General features: G+C 47.0%; 1 long non-coding RNA gene across 1 annotated transcript; it reads left to right on the forward strand.

Moving 5' to 3' along the window:
• Nucleotides 1-17325: 17325 nt before the first annotated feature.
• On the forward strand, nt 17326-18359 carry LOC122235396. The gene is made up of 3 exons (XR_006213460.1): nt 17326-17459; nt 17850-17895; nt 17974-18359. It is a non-coding gene; the product is annotated as an uncharacterized LOC122235396 (long non-coding RNA).

Raw genomic sequence — 18359 nt, forward strand, 5'->3', positions numbered from 1 at the left:
CTTTGAAGATTAGCGCCCACCTTAGCTCTAGCAGAAGAGTCACAGTTGGGCAGGCAGTTCCTTAAGACACTGAGCAGAGCCAGGGATGATGCAATTCTGGATATTGCAGATAGCTAACAAGCAACAAGTTCACTCTGAAGGTGTCAACTGACCGCAAGTTTACAATTAGCTGATTACACTCTTTTAAGCTCTATTTTTCACCTCCTGGCCCTGGCAAAGGCTCCTGAGCAGTTCGGCCATTTAAATACATATCCTAGAATGGGGCTCCTGAGTGGCTCAGTGTGTTAAGAGGCGACTTCAGCTCAGGTCATGATTTCACGGTTCATGGGGGTTCATGGGGGTTCATGGGGGTTCATGGGTTCGAGACCCGCGTCGGGCTCTGTGCTGACAGCTCAGAGCCTGGAGCCTGTTTCCAATTCTGTGTCTCCCCCTCTCTGCCCCCTCCCCCACTCATGCTCTGTCTCTCTCTCAAAAATAAAACATTAAAAAAATTTTAAATATGTATCCTGGAAGAGCAGCCCTATTACTGGTACAGGAAATTTGGAGGTTATTCTGGAGACCACCAATTATAGGTTTGAGCCTTTCTTTTAAATAGTGCTTATCGTCCGTTTGTTGTAGTGGCAAATGGAAGAATGTACTGTGTCACATTTCTTATTACTAAGGAATGTATTTTGAAACTATCTAGGAATCTTATCCCTGGCCCCCGCCTCTAACTGTGTTCTGGTGGAAGGCTCTGGCAAAATCAAGTATCAGCGTAAGTTCATCTGAAATACGTTTTACGTGCTTTCTTTTTGCTGGTAACCGGGAATTGTTAAAACTCCAGAGCCAGTTTTCCAAACGTAAACACTTTCTGTTCACCAGCCCTTGTCCAGCTCTAACCTGGTTAACCAACACATTGGCCGGCATATAATTTGGGTCATTCTGTCCTTTGTCGATCAAGATGTTCTGTGTATCATGCCTTTAATGACTAGACTCCTGAGAGTCTTCTAAGGGGAAAATGTAGGTAAGTGGTTATTATTTAAAGATTAGAAACCTGTCCTTAGCACCTTGTATTAGGATGCTACCCCACTGAAGGTGGCAAGATATGGCCTGGACTCCTAGAAGACTAGACTACCACGGCTTGATTCTATGTCCTAGCTTGCAAAGAGTGATATATTCCAAAGTAACTAAATGGTCAAAATCTAAACCAACCAACCAACAAACAAAAATTCCCACATCTTTAAGCTGAAGGTTTCATGAGAAGTGCAGAAAGTTTAAACCGTGATGAACAAATAATGCTGACTAACAGGTCTCCTTGGAAACATTACCATCTTCAACCACCCTTATAATTATTTAGGAGGAGAGCATTGATGGATGCGAAAATCACTGAGTGAAAAATTGTAAGGAAATCAGGCATTTACACACGCTTAGATTCTTTATTATAAAGAGGAAATTCTCCATTAATTACAATGGAGAAATCTTGAGACGATTTAATGTTTAACTTTGGCCTGATAATGAAGAAAAATGAGACAAATGAAAATTTAGAGGCATTCTACTTAGAATGAACTTTTCAAAAACATCACACTATCTTACAAGAAAAAAAGATACTGGAGAAGAGTGGATATTTTCTATATCAAATTAGACTATGGAGATATGACAAGTAAATGTCTTGTATAGTCTTTGATTAGAAATAAGGTACAAAGAATGATGGGGATAATTGGGAATTTTTGATTGTGGACAGATAGTAGAATTATAACTATAAAGAATATGTCTGTGTAAGAGAGAGACAGAGACAGAGAAACAGAGACAGAGAAACAGAATGAGAGACAGAAGATCAAATATACATTTGACCCTTGAACAACATGGTGTTTGGGGCACCAACCACCCCTCCCCCAGGCATAGTCAAAAATTCGAGTAAAACTATTGACTCCCCAGTAGTGAAATTATTGGATCATATGGGATTTCTATTTTTAATTTTTTGAGGAAACTCCATAGTGTTTTGAAGAGTGGCTGTGCCAATTTATGTGTACAAGGGTTCCCTTTTCTCGTCATCCTCGGCAATGCTTGTTGTTCCTTGTCTTTTGGATTTTAGCCATTCTGATAGGTGTAAGGTCATATCTCGTTGTGGTTTTGACTTGTATTTCCCCGATGATTAATGATGTGGAGCATCTTTTCATGTGTACATTGGAATATGATGCTGCCATGAAAAGAATGAGATCTTGCCATTTGCTACAGCATAAATGGACCTAGCGGTGATCATGCAAAATGAAATAAGGCAGTCTGAGAAGTAAATACCATACGATTTCACTTATACGTGGAATCTAAAACAGCAAAAGAAGTGAAAAACAAACAAAAAGGAGAATCAGACCTATAAATACAGAGAAGAAACTGATGGCTGCCAGAGGTGTGGGGGGGAGGTGAGGGGATGGGCAAAATGGATGACGGGGAGTGGGAGAAACAGGCTTCCAGTTATGGAATGACTAGGTCACAGGAATAAAAGGCATGGCATAAGGAATATAGTCAATAATATTATAATAGCACTGCATGGTGACAAATGGTAGCCACTCTTGTGGTGAGCACAGCATAACATATAAACTTGTCAAATCACTATGTTGTGCACCTGAAAGTAATGTAACATTGTGTGTCAACTACACTCAAAAAACAAAAAAACTTTTCACACCCCCCAGACTCAACTAATAGCCTACTGTTGACCAGAAGCCTTACTGATAGCATAAACAATCAATGAACACATATTTTATTTTATTTTATCTATTTATTTATTTTTAGAGAGACAGAGAGCAAGTGAGAGCAGGGGAGAGGCAGAGGGAGAGGGAGAATCCCAAGCAGGCTCCAGGCTCAGCACGGAGCCTGACATGGGACTCCATCTCAAGACCCTGAGATCATGACCTGAGCCAAAATCAAGAGGCAGTCACTTACCTGACTGAGCTACCCAGGTGCCCCAATACATATTTTATATGTTTTGTGTATTATATACTGTATTCTTACAATAAAGCAAGCTAGAGAAAAGAAAACGTTATTAAGAAAGTCATAAGGAAGAGAGAGTACATTTACACACTACTGCACTGTATTTATTTTTTAAAAAAATCTGCGGGGCGCCTGGGCGGCTCAGTCAGTTAAGCGTCCGACTTCAGCTCAGGTCGTGATCTCGCAGTTCATGGGTTCGAGCCTCATGTCGGGCTCTGCACTGACAGCTCAGAGCCTGGAGCCTGCTTCAGATTCTGTCTCTCTCTCTCTCTCTCTGCCCCTCCCCTGCTCATGCTCTCTCTCTCTCTCAAAAATAAATAAAAACATTAAAAAAGAAAAATAAATTAAAAAATCTGCTTCTATGTGGACCTACACAGTTCAAACCCACACTGTTCGAGGATCAATAAGCTTGGAACAATTGCCGAGTCTAGGTAAATGATCTATGGGTGTTCACTGTGCTACACTCTCAACTCTTCCATAGGTTTGGAAGCTTTAAAACCTAAAAATTGGAAGAAAAATCAGGGTATGCAGGAAGACACAGGCAGAAGGTAAAAGTCGGCTCATCCTGCATATAACTTTCATTAGTTTCAGAACCACCTCTGGAGCTCCACCCTGGGTTGTGAGCTCTGGAGAATGACTCATGTCCTTTCCAAAATTGCGTCTCGAGTATCCTGGCATGGTCTTCAGAATGTATGTCAGCTAACGAGTGTGGGAGAGTGACTTCTTTCCAGGATACGCTCCAGAAGAGCAAGGGTAGAGGCATCTCTAGAGACAAACAAACCAAATGGTGTTCCCAGGCATCACGTCTTGAGGTCTTTGGGTTTCTAGAAGAACCAGATGACTGGAACTGCATCAACATAGATGTTACCGTAGAGCTGAATATCTGTGGCTGGATATTGTTCCCTGGCAATGCCCTTTGAACCTCACCTGCCTTCTTCAGCAGGAAATAGCAGAGCTTTGCAGGCCGTCTTTGCTGTCTTTCTTCCTCTTGCAGTTGGCCCTAAAGAGTCCATGAAACCCAAACTTGGCTAAAGGGCTTGACGCTCTTCATTGTACCCTCCAGTATGGGACCAGGTTTTCCGTTGCCACCCCTCTCCTTGATGTTATCAGGACTACACGAGTCAATCTTCAAATGTTGAATGAGTGTTGCATACCTGAAGTAGTTTTTTGACATCTGTGAGCCAAGACATTCCCAGAGCTCTTTACCCCAATGTCACAAACCCTAGATAAGAACTTTTTGTTGCTGCCATTGGCTGGACCAGATGGCCAGACCATTGTCAACGGCCAAAGAGTCTGTAATTGCAGATTCAGGAGATTGTTGGCAAGGGCATCTGGTCCCAGGGAAACTATCTGAAATGCAATCACATGTGTTGATCCTTGAGTCCCATCCTTTTTAGAAGCTTCTTGGTCAAGCTCCATTGCATAGGATGGTGGTGATAAGGTAGACAATCTGCCTTTGCTTTTCAGTCAGTTGATCCCATGGGCTTCCCCATTAGGTCAAGGGTTCCAGGATAAAGATGACCTACTTCAGCACTATGACATCGGGCAAGATAGTGAAGGCAGAGAATGCTACCCTGTCCTGCAGGTAGGATATGCCAGAGGGGCCAGGTTTGGCTTTACCATGTAGCAAGGAGATCTTGGTATCCATACCCAGTTTTTAGGGTGCTGCTTCCATGACCCAAGGCATAATTGGTACCTGGATATGGAGAGTCACAGACTCATGGCCTATTTCCAGGACAGCCAGGGTGTGGCCACCGATTGCCTCCCTTATGGCATTGAGCATGTGGCCAAGTGCTTGCATCAGAAGATCATGGACTCACCGATGGTCCAGAGACTCCCAGCAATAAAAAAAAAAAAAAAGAAGTATTCTAAAGCTTCCACAGTGAAAGGGCTTCTGGGGGAGGCATTAATAGGAATGCCTGTTGTATTACAATTATATTAACCCTGATTCCAATTGGGGTTAAAAGTGAGTTTAAAGCTCAACTTTATAACAGTGTCTCATACTGCATTAATAAAAGTGTATTTTCTTGTCTGAGGACCCACATGTACCTCTCTGCCACCAGTGACACTGTAGATGAAGGGTGAAGTTTGGTGTGTCTGTAGGCTATGGAATCTCACGGTCTTGTCCCTGACTTGGGGTCATGGCTCCCTAAGCACCATCAGTATCACAGGCAGACCTCGGGATCCCCAATCGCCATAACTGGAATTGGGCTCATGCATGGCCTCAAGGGTAGGTAGGTTCCTAGCTCTCTGGGAATATGGCACATGCTGAGTTGTTCCAGCTCAGTTTCTCAATGGCAGATGCTGGCAGAACTTTCAGGGACACAGATAGAATGTTCTGTCTCGTGAACACAAGCAACTGCATAGCCAAAGACATGACCATCAGCCATGGCGTAGAGACCAGTTTAAGACTCAGGAGCCCTGTGTCTTCTGATACTGTGAGGATCATGAGCATTGTCTTACCCCAAGCCCTCTTCTTTGGAAATGGGATGAAGGAGTAGAACAGTGCCACTTGGGTGGTGAACTTTGCAGGGACTGAATATACCTCCACCTGAGACCGTTCAAATGAGAGAGTTGACCGAGATGGCGGCACTGGTAAATGTTGTCACCCGAGCACTTCCTACCTGGGAAATCAAACAACCACTGTATTCCTTGTTGTTCAGGTTTACGGACACTCGTTGCCACTGTGGAAAATCACTTGTTCTGAGTGTTTTACTACTACCATTGTCAGTTCATCCTCACAGACTCCTAAGGGAGGAAGTCTGGTTGTCATCCCCACTTTCACAGGGCGGTGGGGAGCCTGCAGATCAGAGAGGCTAAAAGATTTGCCCAAGGTCACACTAACTTGGACCGCGAATCAAACTGCTTGTCCCTTGAGCTCATGCTCCTAACCACTCCGTGCAGCAGCAGTTTACTACCATGGGCAAATGTGAGTCCTCCTCACATTTTACAACTATTACCCAGCGGGGTTGAGGCTCATCAGGTCAATTCACTTTATAATGGCAGATGAAGATGTGACATTAACTAGCTGTGTTTTACCCAGGCCACAAGAGCTATTTGGAGTAGCCATGATGAGGTTTTTGGGGTGATGGTAGGGGTCCGGAGCCGACGGCCAAGAAAGAATTCTTGAAGACGTCTTTTGTGCAAAAAAGGTGATTTCATTAAAGCATGGGGAGGGGACCCATGGACCGGAAGAGCTGCTCTGGGGTTGTGAAAAATGACTGGTTGTATACTCCGGAGTTGGGGAGGTAAAGTCAAATGGGAGGCTTCCAGAGGGACTTTGATATGCTAAAGAGGACTCAGCTATACCAGAGGCCTGGCTATTGTCAATCAAGACTGTTTTCCCTCCAGTAAGGCATTAACATTAGAACGGTAGGGGGTTCCTGGAGAAATGTTGCACTCTGTATTTGCCTCAAGGATTTGTCAATGGGCTGCAGGTTACAAGGAAATTTAATTTGACTGCCACTTCCTTCTTGCCTTTGTTCCCCACATCACTATGGAGGGGAAGGTAATGTTGGGGCTCGAAGGGGCAGCTAATAACAGATATTTGGGTACCATCTCCATATCTGCTCCCTGTAAATTCAGCTATCTTGTCTTAGAGCCCTTTGCTGGATGATGCAAAATCTCTCCGTTCAAACTTTCCCTGTGGGGGTCACCAAAATGTCCTAATGGTGTTCATTGCATTTCAACAGGTCCACTGAGCAATGGTCAGTGACTCTGGCCTCAAGATACAATCACCCAGTGAAAGCTGCAAGGGAACTCAGTCCCAGGTAGGGTTCTCTACTCTTTCCCAAACTCTGGATCCAGCCTTGGCCATGACTCTTGGCTGCCTACTTTTTAAATCCCAGCTCACAGAGGGGCGCCTGGGTGGCTCAGTCAGTTAAACATCTGACTTCAGTTCAGGTCATGATCTCACAGTTTGTGAGTTCAAGCCCCGCGTCGGGCTCTGTGCTAACAGCTCAGAGCCTGGAGCCTGCTTCCAATTCTGTGTCTCCCTCTCTCTCTCTGCCCCCTGCCCTGCTCACACTCTGTCTCTGTCTCTCAAAAAGTGAATAAACGTTAAAAAAAAATAAAAAAAAATTAATCCCAGTTCACAGAAATGGCTGAAAATGATTTCAGCTGAGTAGTTATACAGCTATATCAATAACATGAAAGTGTGACCCGTGTGGTTATTGTCTAGAGGTATGATGTGGATTTTCACAGGATGTTGGAGGTCTAACGGTGAGGACGGGGTTTTAGGTGAGTTATAGTGCTACTCTCCTGAAGAACAAAAAGGACTATCATATCATGAGATATGATTTGCCCCCACACCGGCTACCCCACTCAGTCTCCCATGACAACTGAGGAAACTGAGGCACAGATGCCTGTAAGGGGGACCCAGTCACACACTGCTTTTCTTGAGTGGCAGGAAATGCTCAGTCGTCTGGGTTTCTCCCCTTCCCGGATAGAACCACGTAAAGACACAAAAATACTGTGTGCCATGACCAAAACCAATAGAAGGATGAGAACTGTTTCCTTGACTTCCACAAGGATCAAGGGGAAGAATCCTGAATGGGTAGAAGGATGGGGCTCTGGAAGCAGACAAGTTGGGTTCATATCCTGGTTGTGCCACATACTAGCTATGTGACCTTGGGCCAGTTACATACCTCTCCTGTGCCTCAGTTCCCTGACCTGGATAAATGGGTGTGACAGTGGCACCCACCACAGTTGTGAGAAGCGAAATGAGCTATTGTATGTAAAGCCCTTGGTGAGGTACCTAGCAGGAAGATACCCTGAGCCCCTTATAATCTGTGAGAGACCAGAGAGTGGGTGTCAGCACATCCTTTTTCCCTCCTATGAACCCCTCAAAGTCACAGACAAGGGTAGAGAATCTTTTCTGGCCAAGTTGGCTCTCCTGCCTTGAGCTCCATTTACAGGTCGGCTCACTGTTGGTTTGACTTGGGTTTTGGTGCCTTGTTTCTGAGCTCCGGTGCCCTTCCCTTGGAGGAAACAGGTTGAGCAGATGAGACTGAGTCAACCCGCCTTGGGGTCTGCACCTCTCTCTGTCTCAAATTTATGCTTCTGAGCAATCTTGTTGCTTGGTACCTAAAGACTTTTACAGAATTCGCTTCCATGCATTTTTGCGTTCTTGTTGGAAAAAAAATACAAGACTTACATTCATAGAGATCATATGACCCCCTCCTCTCCTATACTCCACCGTCTCACACCCCCGACCAGAAGAACTGACATTTGCAGTTTGCGGTAAACTTTTCAGATCTTACCCTTGGCATGTATCTGTATAGACGACTCTGTGAAGAAAAGACAGAGGGGATAAGATACATATTGTTTTTCAAGTTTCTTTCTTCAATTGCCACTTCTTGGAAGTTATTTCCATGTTGGTACATAGAGGATATTTCTCCAAGAATAAAATATGAAATAATAGAAATAATATATCCGGTTCACACTGGCCACAAAACACACATGAATTTCTTTTTCTTTCTTTCTTTCTTTCTTTCTTTCTTTCTTTCTTTCTTATTATTTTAAATAGTTTTTTTAATGTTTATTTTATTTTGAGAGAGAGACCACAAGTAGAGGAAGGGGCAGAGAGGGGGGAGAGAGAGGCTCCGTGCTGCCAGCGCAGAGCCCGACACGGGGCTCGATCCCACGAACCATGAGATCATGACCTGAGGGACAGAACCCTGCTTCAGACTCTGCACTGGCAATGAAAGGCCTGCTTGGGATTCTCTCACTCGCTTTCTGCCCCTCCCCCACTGGCATCCACACACTCTCAAAATAAATAAACATTTAGAGGTTAGAGTGGGAGAGAGCCAAAGCATAAGAGACTCTTAAAAACTGAGAACAAACTGAAGGTTGATGGGGGGGTGGGAAGGAAGGGAGGGTAGGTGATGGGCATTGAAGAGGGCATCTTTTGGGATGAGCACTGGGTGTTGTATGGAAACCAATTTGACAATAAATTTCATATATTAAAACAAATAAAATAAACTATATTTCTTACTGTGTATAGCACTTTAAAGAAAAAGGAAATAAATACTGAAGAGTGCCTACTATCATAAAAAAATATATAAATAAATAAACATTTAAACAAAATGGAAATACGCATGAAACTGTTTTAGGAGTCAACTGTTTTGATGCTAAAAATACCATTTCTTGTTGGATAGGAAAATTAGTTATTGTGATCCAATGAATTCTTCCCAAAATAAATCTATGAATTCAGTGCAAGCACAGTCACGAACCTTAACAGGATTTCGCCATGAAATAAAACGAGCTGATTGTTCAATTAAATGGGAGAGAACCTATGTGGGAGTAGCCGTGATGGTGAGCTTGCCACACAAGATATGAAAATCTACACTGCAGACTTAGCGATTAAAACAGGAACTGACAATCTGTCAATGGAGCAGATTAGAGATTCTAGACACAGACCTGTGTACATGACAGAATGGAAAAAATAAGGCTGGCATTTCAAAACGCATGATTCTACAAAGCAACATCCTCTGACTACCCTGGAAACAGGTGCATGTGGTGTGGGGGGTGGGGGGAAGAGGCCCCCGGGTCCACTGGCTCAACTGGGTTTCATCATCTTTTTCAGGCTTCTTCAGTTGCGCTCCTTCCGAAGCCATCTGTAGTGTTAGCCAGTCACGGACAAGGACACTCGGAAGTCAGTCCCAGCATACCCATACTGAGCATCAAGAGGAAGGCAGATGAATACTCAAAATCCAACCAGGCCTCCAAAAATGTGCTGAGCTTTTTCCTGGGTAGGCAACTAGGGAGCCACGGAAATGATCTGGATCTGTCAAAGTGGCTGTGGATGCTGACATGAGCCACACCAGGGTGGAGGTGGCCCTTGACAAAAAAATCACATAACTTACCTGCTTATGCCTACCCACAATTTTGGAAAAGGCAAAAAGAATGCTTTAGAATAACAAACTCCTGCCTTGTTTCAGCTGTTAAAATAAAAGCTGCATTTTCACTCCTATGGTTTGATACGTTTTTTTGTGCCCGAGCAGCTTCTTTCTTGGGTTAGTTACACTGGACAATGGAATGGAACGGAACGGAACCAGTGCTAACGTCATGTGCAGGAGCTCTCACGTACTGGGGGATGGTGAGCTCACACTGCGAGGCATGTCTCTCTCAACTCTAACCTGGAACAAAAGCAAGGGAACAGTGATGTAGAAGCAGGTCCCTCCAGGAACTGAGACTCCCCTCCCTAGCGTTTGCAAAGACACCCACTGTGTTCCCCTGGAAAACCCAGTTGCTACCCTGGTGAAAGACACTGGTTTAAGAACAGGCCTTGGGCTGGTTGGGAAATTTAGGATACCCACTTTTTAAAATTCTGATGCTCATGAGAATATCCTTTAGACACTACAGCCTTGTGTCTTTGTTGGTTCTATTTCATATAAAAAATCAGAGCACAGGGCATTTTAATATGGGAACATCATACTGAAACAGCACTCCAACCGGTCTTAAGGGTTAACGTGCTTGAAGCTTATGCACTCCTTCCTTACTGACCTAAGTCCCTTGGTCTGTAGTGGAACTAACCTACTTGCCTTGAGATTTGCAGACCAATGGCCTCAAGGAGTGAAGGACCAGACTTTCTCAGAAGATAAGGCCTGACTGCATTCGAAAACAGCCATTGCAAACGCAAATCTGTTCAAGGACGTGTCAACACACGACTGACCATCTGGGCACCTGCTTCTCCTGTGCACAGCCCTCCCCCCTTTTCCCAAGCCTTCCCCTTTAAAACCCTCAGGCTTCCCCTGGATGGGAAGATGGTCATTGAGATGTATGCCCACCATCCTCCTGGGTTGCTGGCCTCCTGAATAAAGCAACCTTTCCTTACCCACCATCACTTGTCTCCCGAGTATTGATTTCTCACTGGCGAGCAGCTGAACTTGAGTTTGGAGCCTGTTCTCTGTCCAGTACCAATACCCTCAAAGCCTCCTGAAGGGAATGGCTCTTCTCACTGTCCCCAAAGTCTGGACCGGCCAGGCCCTTATCCGGCCGGGTGGGGAAAACCTGGCAGTCGGTGGTGGTGGTGCCTGGAAGCCGAGAATGTACTGGACTGAAGGCCCCAGCCCATCTTGGCAGTACGGGGCCCTGGATCCCCTGCGAGAGCGTACAGGGCTCGACAGTCCCTCAGGGAAGTCGGATGGGAGTGAGAACATTGGGCATTGAGAAACAGGCTGAGGCCCAGGGGACAGCGCCCTGGGTACATGGCCAGCTCAGGGCACCAGCCAGGGACCAGCGAGAGAAGGTGCAGGAGCAGCGCAGGTGCGGGAGCAGTGAGGCACGGGCAAGACTGTCCTGGGCAGTGAGGACAGCTGCCTGACCCCAGCCCCACTGCTGGTAGGGGAAGGCCCCCCACCTCCCCCCACCTGCCCGCGGGTAGGGGCGCCTGCTCCTCCCCTCCCCTCCCCTCCGACCTTGGGTTACGCAAGACAACTCAAGCCCTCTGCATCCCATCACCTCCGCCCCGAGCCTGTGCCCTTCCCGAGTGCAATCTGACTCGGCCTCTAGTGTTCCTGGAGGGCGGCTTCTGGCATCCTACCTCTCACGACTCACAGCAAATGGAGTTGCTGTGGGCCGTGAACCTTGGGACGCAGGGGGCCACGTTCCAACAGGGAGGAAACTCACGGATAGCACCTTGAGCGACAGCACGAGCGGCGCAGAGGGACGTCGCAATGTACCCTCTGGTGCCGGGCACCGTGGGTGCACGTGTGTGCACGCAGGTCTCGACCTGGCGCAGCAGGTGGCACTGTCGCTCCTGGGACTCGGGACCCCGTGCAGCAGCCGGCACCGCCTACCCGGCATCTCCCAGGGGTGCGTGAGCCAAGCAGCAGCCCAGCTGAGGCTCCACAGAGGCCCAGCCCTGGGCAGTGACGCTGCGGTGGCAAATGTGACAGGTCCGCCACTGAGGGCCCTGCTGTGAGGGGGGAGGGGGGATGAAGGGGGGCCTTGGAGGTCAGAGAGGCCTCCCCACGAGCCCCCATGGTGTGCAGATCGTACTGGAGGGACATCCCTCCACCACGATGTTACTGGAGGGATGCATTTCAGCGTCATTTGTGTCTCCAGAAGTCAGAAGCACAAGTAAGACATCCAAAGGGGCGGCGGCGGGCAGAGAGAGACCGAAACGGAGGAGAGGGAGCCAGAAAGGGGGAAGGAAAGAGAGATTGGCCCCAGAAGTCGACCCTGGGCCCCCTGCACAGGACCAGCCCAGTCCACACCCATCCTCCTTAGGAGCCTCCCGCCTTCTGGTTTGTCCAGGGGCTCAGACCCTCTTCTAGAAGAGTCCTTCCTGGGGAGCTTGACAGCATCCCCTGTCCAGTGCCTGGAGAAGCAGCGCCAAATGGCCAGGGAAGACCCTCCATCGCTCCCAAAGGCTCTGGAAGAGGGGACACAATGCCCACCCCTCCTCTGTCTTCCTGGGGTGGGGACAGGAACAGGAAGTGAAAATGTAACCAGCAAGGGGTGGGCCACCTCTCTTTCCCTCTACTCAATTGGCTGCCCTCCTCCCATCCCCCCACCCCCATTAGAGCGGCCGGAAGGAGAGAGGAGGCAGGGCTCCCTGATGTGTGTAAAGGGGCCTGTGCTCCGAAGGACACCAGAGACCCTTTAACAGAATGGTGCACGGACACGATGCTCGTGCATTACGAATACACTTATAATCCGAAGGAATCTTGCGAAAGAAAACATGCATCTGTCCAGGAACAAAAGTTCTATTAGCATCAAATACAGACTCTGACACTATGACTTCTGTCTGGAAGCAAAATTCCGTAAAAAGTACTTTGTTCCTTGGGACACGCAGTTCTCATTGACACAGGTCTCAACGTGAGGCCATCAGTCAAACAAACAAACAAACAAACGCTGGCAACATACTTTTGCCTGTTCAATCTCCTACACATAGCACACTTAGAGAAAGCTTTCAAAAAGTGTCCCTCTTCCCTGAAATAATTCAATTGTGGTTCATGAAATCACATTTACTGTTGTAACACTTTAGAACCGTGGAAGGCTTAGAACGGACTTCCTCTAACCCCTTCATGTTACACGCAAGGAAGCTGAGACCTGAGCAGGGCGTAGTGACTTGGGGCTGTCCCTGGTCTGTGGCTCAAACGTCCTGATGGAAGCACTCAGTCATGCTGCCTAGAGCTCTACACTGTGTTCCTCCATGAGGTTTCAGCAGATATTTTTAGTTTCCCCAACTTGCCTCCCAGTGGCTTTTTGCAGAATAGCGAGTAGAGACTCATTGTGATAGCTGTGAGCCAAAAGTTAAAATACTGGGAATGAAATTCCATTTGCAATAATAGTAGGACTAGAATCAGACACAAACCACATATAGAGGAAGGATGCAGAGCTCTGACCAGATCTTCAGATATCATACAACGTGCAGATGTCATCAAATGCGAGAAGGGGGCGCCTGGCTGGCGCAGTTGGAGAAGCATGCAAGCCTTGATCTCGGGGCTGGGAGTTCAAGCCCCACGTCGGGTGTAGAGAGTACTTAAATAAATAAACTTTGAAAAAAAAAAACAAGAGAAGGAGACATTAAGGCAGGCGGGCGGGCGGGCAGGCAGGGAGCCCTCTAGATTCTAGCGCCAACAAAAGCGAGCAAAATCGGGGGCGCCTGGGTGGCTCAGTCCGTTAAGTGTCCGACTTTGGCTCGGGTCAGGCTCTCAGGGTTTGTGAGTTCGAGCCCCCTTTGGATCCTGTCTCCCTCTCCCTGCCCCTCCCCCACTCGTGCATGCGAGTACTCTGTCTCTTAAAAGTAAAAATAAAAACATAAAGGGGAGTAAAATCAGAAGTGGGAATCACATAAGAACTACCTGTTTAACTACCAGTGACCTTCCCTGTGTTCACACTCCCCGCCCCGCAATCTGTTATTAAGCAGTGTCGGGCTGAGTTGAAATCAAGTAGTAAGCAGAAGTTTAAATAAATGAGATGGGGGGTTGATGCTACCAGAAAAAAGTAAGAAAGAAAGAAAGAAGAAAGGGAACAAAGTAACACAACAAAAAAATACAAAAGGCAGAGAAAGTGTCATTCTAGGGAAAAGAATCACTACCAGGTAGTGTAAGAGAAAGTTACCCATACTCTTTTTTTAGTAGCACTAAGAAATTTTAAATAATGGAAAAAATGAACATGAAATGAACACGAAAATAAAGGAGAAATGATAAGATAAAGAAGGAAATAAACAGATAACAATGAGCTGGCAAAGTTCATGTAAAAATAGGAAGAAATAGGGGCTCAGTCCGTTTGAGTGTCTGACTCTTGACTTTGGCTCAGGGCATGATCCCAGGGTCATGGGTCAAACTGTGCCTCTGGACCCCGTGCTGAGCACGGAGCCTGCTTGGGATTCTCTCTCTCTGTCTCTCTCTCTCTCTCTCTCTCTCTCTCTCCCTCTCTCTCTTTCTCTGCCCCTTTCCCCCTCCTGCAATGCTCTCTCTCTCTAAAATAAAAAATAAATAAATAAAATAAAATAAAATAAAAATACTTCTTAAAAAAAACAGTAAGAAATAAAGCCATTGCTGAAATGAAGCCACATTAGAAACACCAGGAATCAGAACGAACTGGTACAAGTAAATAGAATAGAAAAGAAAAAACACCTAAGAAACAACAGCCGCTTTAAAAAAGGCCATAAACGTGGAAGAAAAGAACAATGCGTTAACCTCTGGGTGTTTGTTATCCTTGCAACAATTGGGAACTGGGGAACTCAGTTTTACAAGGGGGAAAGAGCAGGCTGCTTTTTAAATTCTCTTCTGCGACTTGCAGCGTCAGAAGGTTCATTAGTTTGCCACAATCTCGGTGGAGGAAATAACAGAAACGTATGGAGTCACAGTTCCGGAGACAAGTCAGAGGTCATGAGTGGGCAGTGTTGTTCCTTCTGAGGGCTGGGAGGGAGAATGTGTTCCAGGCCCTTGCCTAGCTTGCTGGCAAGATTTGGCATTTCTTACAGTATTATCAGGGTTCTCTGAAGAGACGGACCGAATAGGATGGACAGACAGACAGGTAGGTAGGTAGGTTGATAGAGTCAGATTTATCAGAAAGAATTAGGTCGTGGGGAGCCTTAATAAACAGTATTTATGGGATGCTTGGCTGGCTCAGTCGGTAGAGCGTGCAACTCTTGATCTCAGGGTCCTGAGTTTGAGCCCCACATTGGGCATGGAGCCTAATTAGAAAAAAGCATAAATTAAAACAGTAAACCAAAAAGCAACAGAAACAGAATTGGCTTGTGTTCTTATGGAGGCTGAGAAGTCCCAAGATCTCCAGTCGGCAGTGAGCCCACGACAATGTAGGTGTAGGTTGTAGTCTGTAAGGCAGCAGGCTTGACACCCCAGAGAAGCCAATGTTTATGCCTCCACTCCCTCCCAGCTCAGGCCTGGCCCAGGCTTAAGGCCTAAGTAGGAAAGGGGGACCAGGTGTGGCACGTTCATGCCACTGTGACTGAGCCCGAATATGGCTCCCTCCCCTTTTCCAACCATTAGATCCCCACATGGAGAACTGTCCTCATTCCCCCCAGTCACCCCCTTTCGAAACTTATTTGGATTCTGACTTCTTCCCACTGTCCCCCGCAAACTCTGAGACCTCCGAGCGGCCTCCTGCAAGACCCGTCTCCTTAGTAAGTTGGAGGTGTGAGGCCTTTTCGTTCGTAAACTCAGCAGCCTTTCCAGCTTCTCCAAAGGGGGCCCCTCTCGATTCCAAATCCCCCAGACGCTGCCGTGTTAGTTAGGAAACACCGTCTAAGGGTAAATAGCAGGACTTGACACGTTGGTGGCCTTTGGCTGGCACAGAGTCGGAAGCACGCAGAGCACGAGAACAAGCAACACACGAACCCAAGAGAAGTGAAATCAATGTTTCAACTTGAATGGTTTCATCAGGGGAAGGATTCGTGGACCCACACCATTTCCTGGGATTTTTCATGATCCCCAAGGATCTTGGGTGGGTCAGTCCCATGGCTTTTTGGCAAAGGCCACGTCCACCCTGGTGACCGTTGTGTCAGTGTCCACAGCCACCGGGTCAGAGCCTCATCCTTTTTGTGCCTCCCCAGCTGCCGCCCCAGTAAAAAGCTCAGCACGTTTTAACAGGCCCAGGTGGGTTTCAGGTATTCATCTGCCTTCCTGATGCTCTGCGTGGGCGCGCTGGGACCGACTTCTCCGTGTCCTTTCTCCATGACTGGTTGACACCAGAGCCGGCTTCGGGAAGAAGCACGACTGAAAAAGCCTGTAAAAGTTGACGGGATCTAGAATTACCTCTAGGAGAGATAACAAGTGGCCCCAGAAGCTCCTCCGCACTTTAAGAATACACGCAACATGTGTACGCAAGGGCACGCGCGCACACACACACACACACACCAACTTAGTCATAAGATACTGCTTAAAGGTGACACCTGATGTGAAACGCCAGCTTTATCACTTACTTGATCCCCACATATATATGAAAATATTTCTAGACCCTCTAGTTTGTTCCACTGACGTGTTTGTCAATTCCTGTTTCATTGCTAATCCTATAGAGTAAGTTTTAATATCCAGTAGGGAAAATGCCCCTGTTTGGATAATCCCTCGCATTTTCTCTTCAAGGTCATTTTATACCCCAGGTACTGGTTCCAAGTATACACTCAAATTCCTGTTGTGGTTTATGATTGCGATCACACTGAAATCACACATTTAGAGGGGAATTTAGAGCAGAATCGACAACACTTCAAAGATTAGCCTTCCTTTTCCCCCAAAAAATAAATAAAAATGTTATTTCAGTGTCCAAACAGGAAGCTCATGAAAAGGTTCATGGACATTTTCCCTAGGTTTTTTTTTTAAGTTAATTATATTTGGAGGTATTTTACAATGCTCATGACGCGTTTGAATAAGACATTTTCTTTGTATTGTATTTCCTAATAGAAGTGTCTACAAAACTTATTTTCTTATGTGTTTAACTGATGTCAGTCAACCTTTCCTGATCTACTTCCTGGGTGTCTACTTTGGTTCTCCTAAGAAGGAAATCCATTAAGAGAAAGGCAGTTTTGCCACTGTCTTGTGTTAGTCGGACACTAATAATAGTTGCCATCCCTTTCTGAGGTCTTTTAGAGACTGAACTCCGTATCTTAATGTCTTGACGTGGTTCTACTCAGTTTGGGACGACAGCTTGGAGGCTGGGCCCTCTCTGCCTCTCAGGCAAAGGAGGTCTGACCTGGTTCTCATAGTCCTCGACTGATCCAGGTGTCACTGAATGTGGGTAACAACTGACCCCCCTCCCCCGGCCCCGGCACCACTGGCCCACTTGCAGTTTTCAGCCGTGAACCAGTAGTAACCAAGGTGATCGTGTCCAGCGCTCGGAACTTGCGTGTGGTCAAAAGGTTCTGAGAGCCATTGTGAGTCACCGTGACACCTCTGGGCTTAGCCAGTCAGGCCCTGGGGCTCAGGGCAGGAAGGATAAGACGAGGAGGAGAAGAATCCTCTCTCTCACTCCTCGACCTCTCTTCCAGACGTTCCTGAAGCGAGAGCTCGGTGGTCTGAGAGGTAAGATATCCATATCCACCAATAACATGTAATGTTTCTTTGTGACGTTACCATGCCCACCCACCTGATGACCCCCAACCCTACTGGATAAAACGGGCACTGCGTCGGGTTCAGAAATACAGCACAAAGCTTTTGGGGGGGGCAGTCTGGGGGTCGTGGTAGGGATCAGGGGTGTGGGGGTCAAGGTCAGGTATTAGGGGTGAGTGCGGTCTCCAAACGCAGTTTGTCATCACACTCACAGCCCTTGTCCTTTGCTCCTCCGGGCCTTACACAGATCCTTTCCTTAGGAAAGGATCCTTTCCTTAGATTCCTAAGGATCCTTTCCTTAGATCCTTTCCTTCTTGAAATGCCTGGAGTGGATTCTCTTCAACTGTTCTTGCCTTGTTGCAGGGAACGAGGCAGATAAAGCGATCTCTGAGGACTACCCTGGAAACAGGTGCATGTGGTGGGGGGGTGGCGGGGGGAAGAGGCCCCCGGGTCCCCCGGGTCGATTGACTTTCATCATCTTTTCCAGGAGTGGTGCTCCTTCGTGAAGCCGTCTGTGGCGTCAGCGAGTCATGGAGAAAGAAAAACCTGAAGTGAAACCCAGCACACCCGCACCCAGCAACGAGGAGAAGACAACTAGACCCTCAAGACGCCCCAGGCCTTCCCAAAATATCCTGTGCTTTTTACTGAATAGGCAGCTGGGGAGGCACAGAAGTGACGTGGACCTGTCCATGTGGGTGTGGATGCTGGACTGAGCCACGCCCCGGTGCAGGTGGCCCCTTCCAAACAGCCATGGGTCTTGCCTGCTCACCCCCACCCCCGCCCCCACCTCTTGAAAATGCGAAAGAAAAATTGATTTAAAATAACAAACACCTCTCTCGTGTCAGCTCTTGAAATAAAAGCTGCGTTTTCCTC

Source organism: Panthera tigris, chromosome X, assembly GCF_018350195.1.
Source record: "Panthera tigris isolate Pti1 chromosome X, P.tigris_Pti1_mat1.1, whole genome shotgun sequence".
NCBI classification, from domain to species: domain Eukaryota; kingdom Metazoa; phylum Chordata; class Mammalia; order Carnivora; family Felidae; genus Panthera; species Panthera tigris.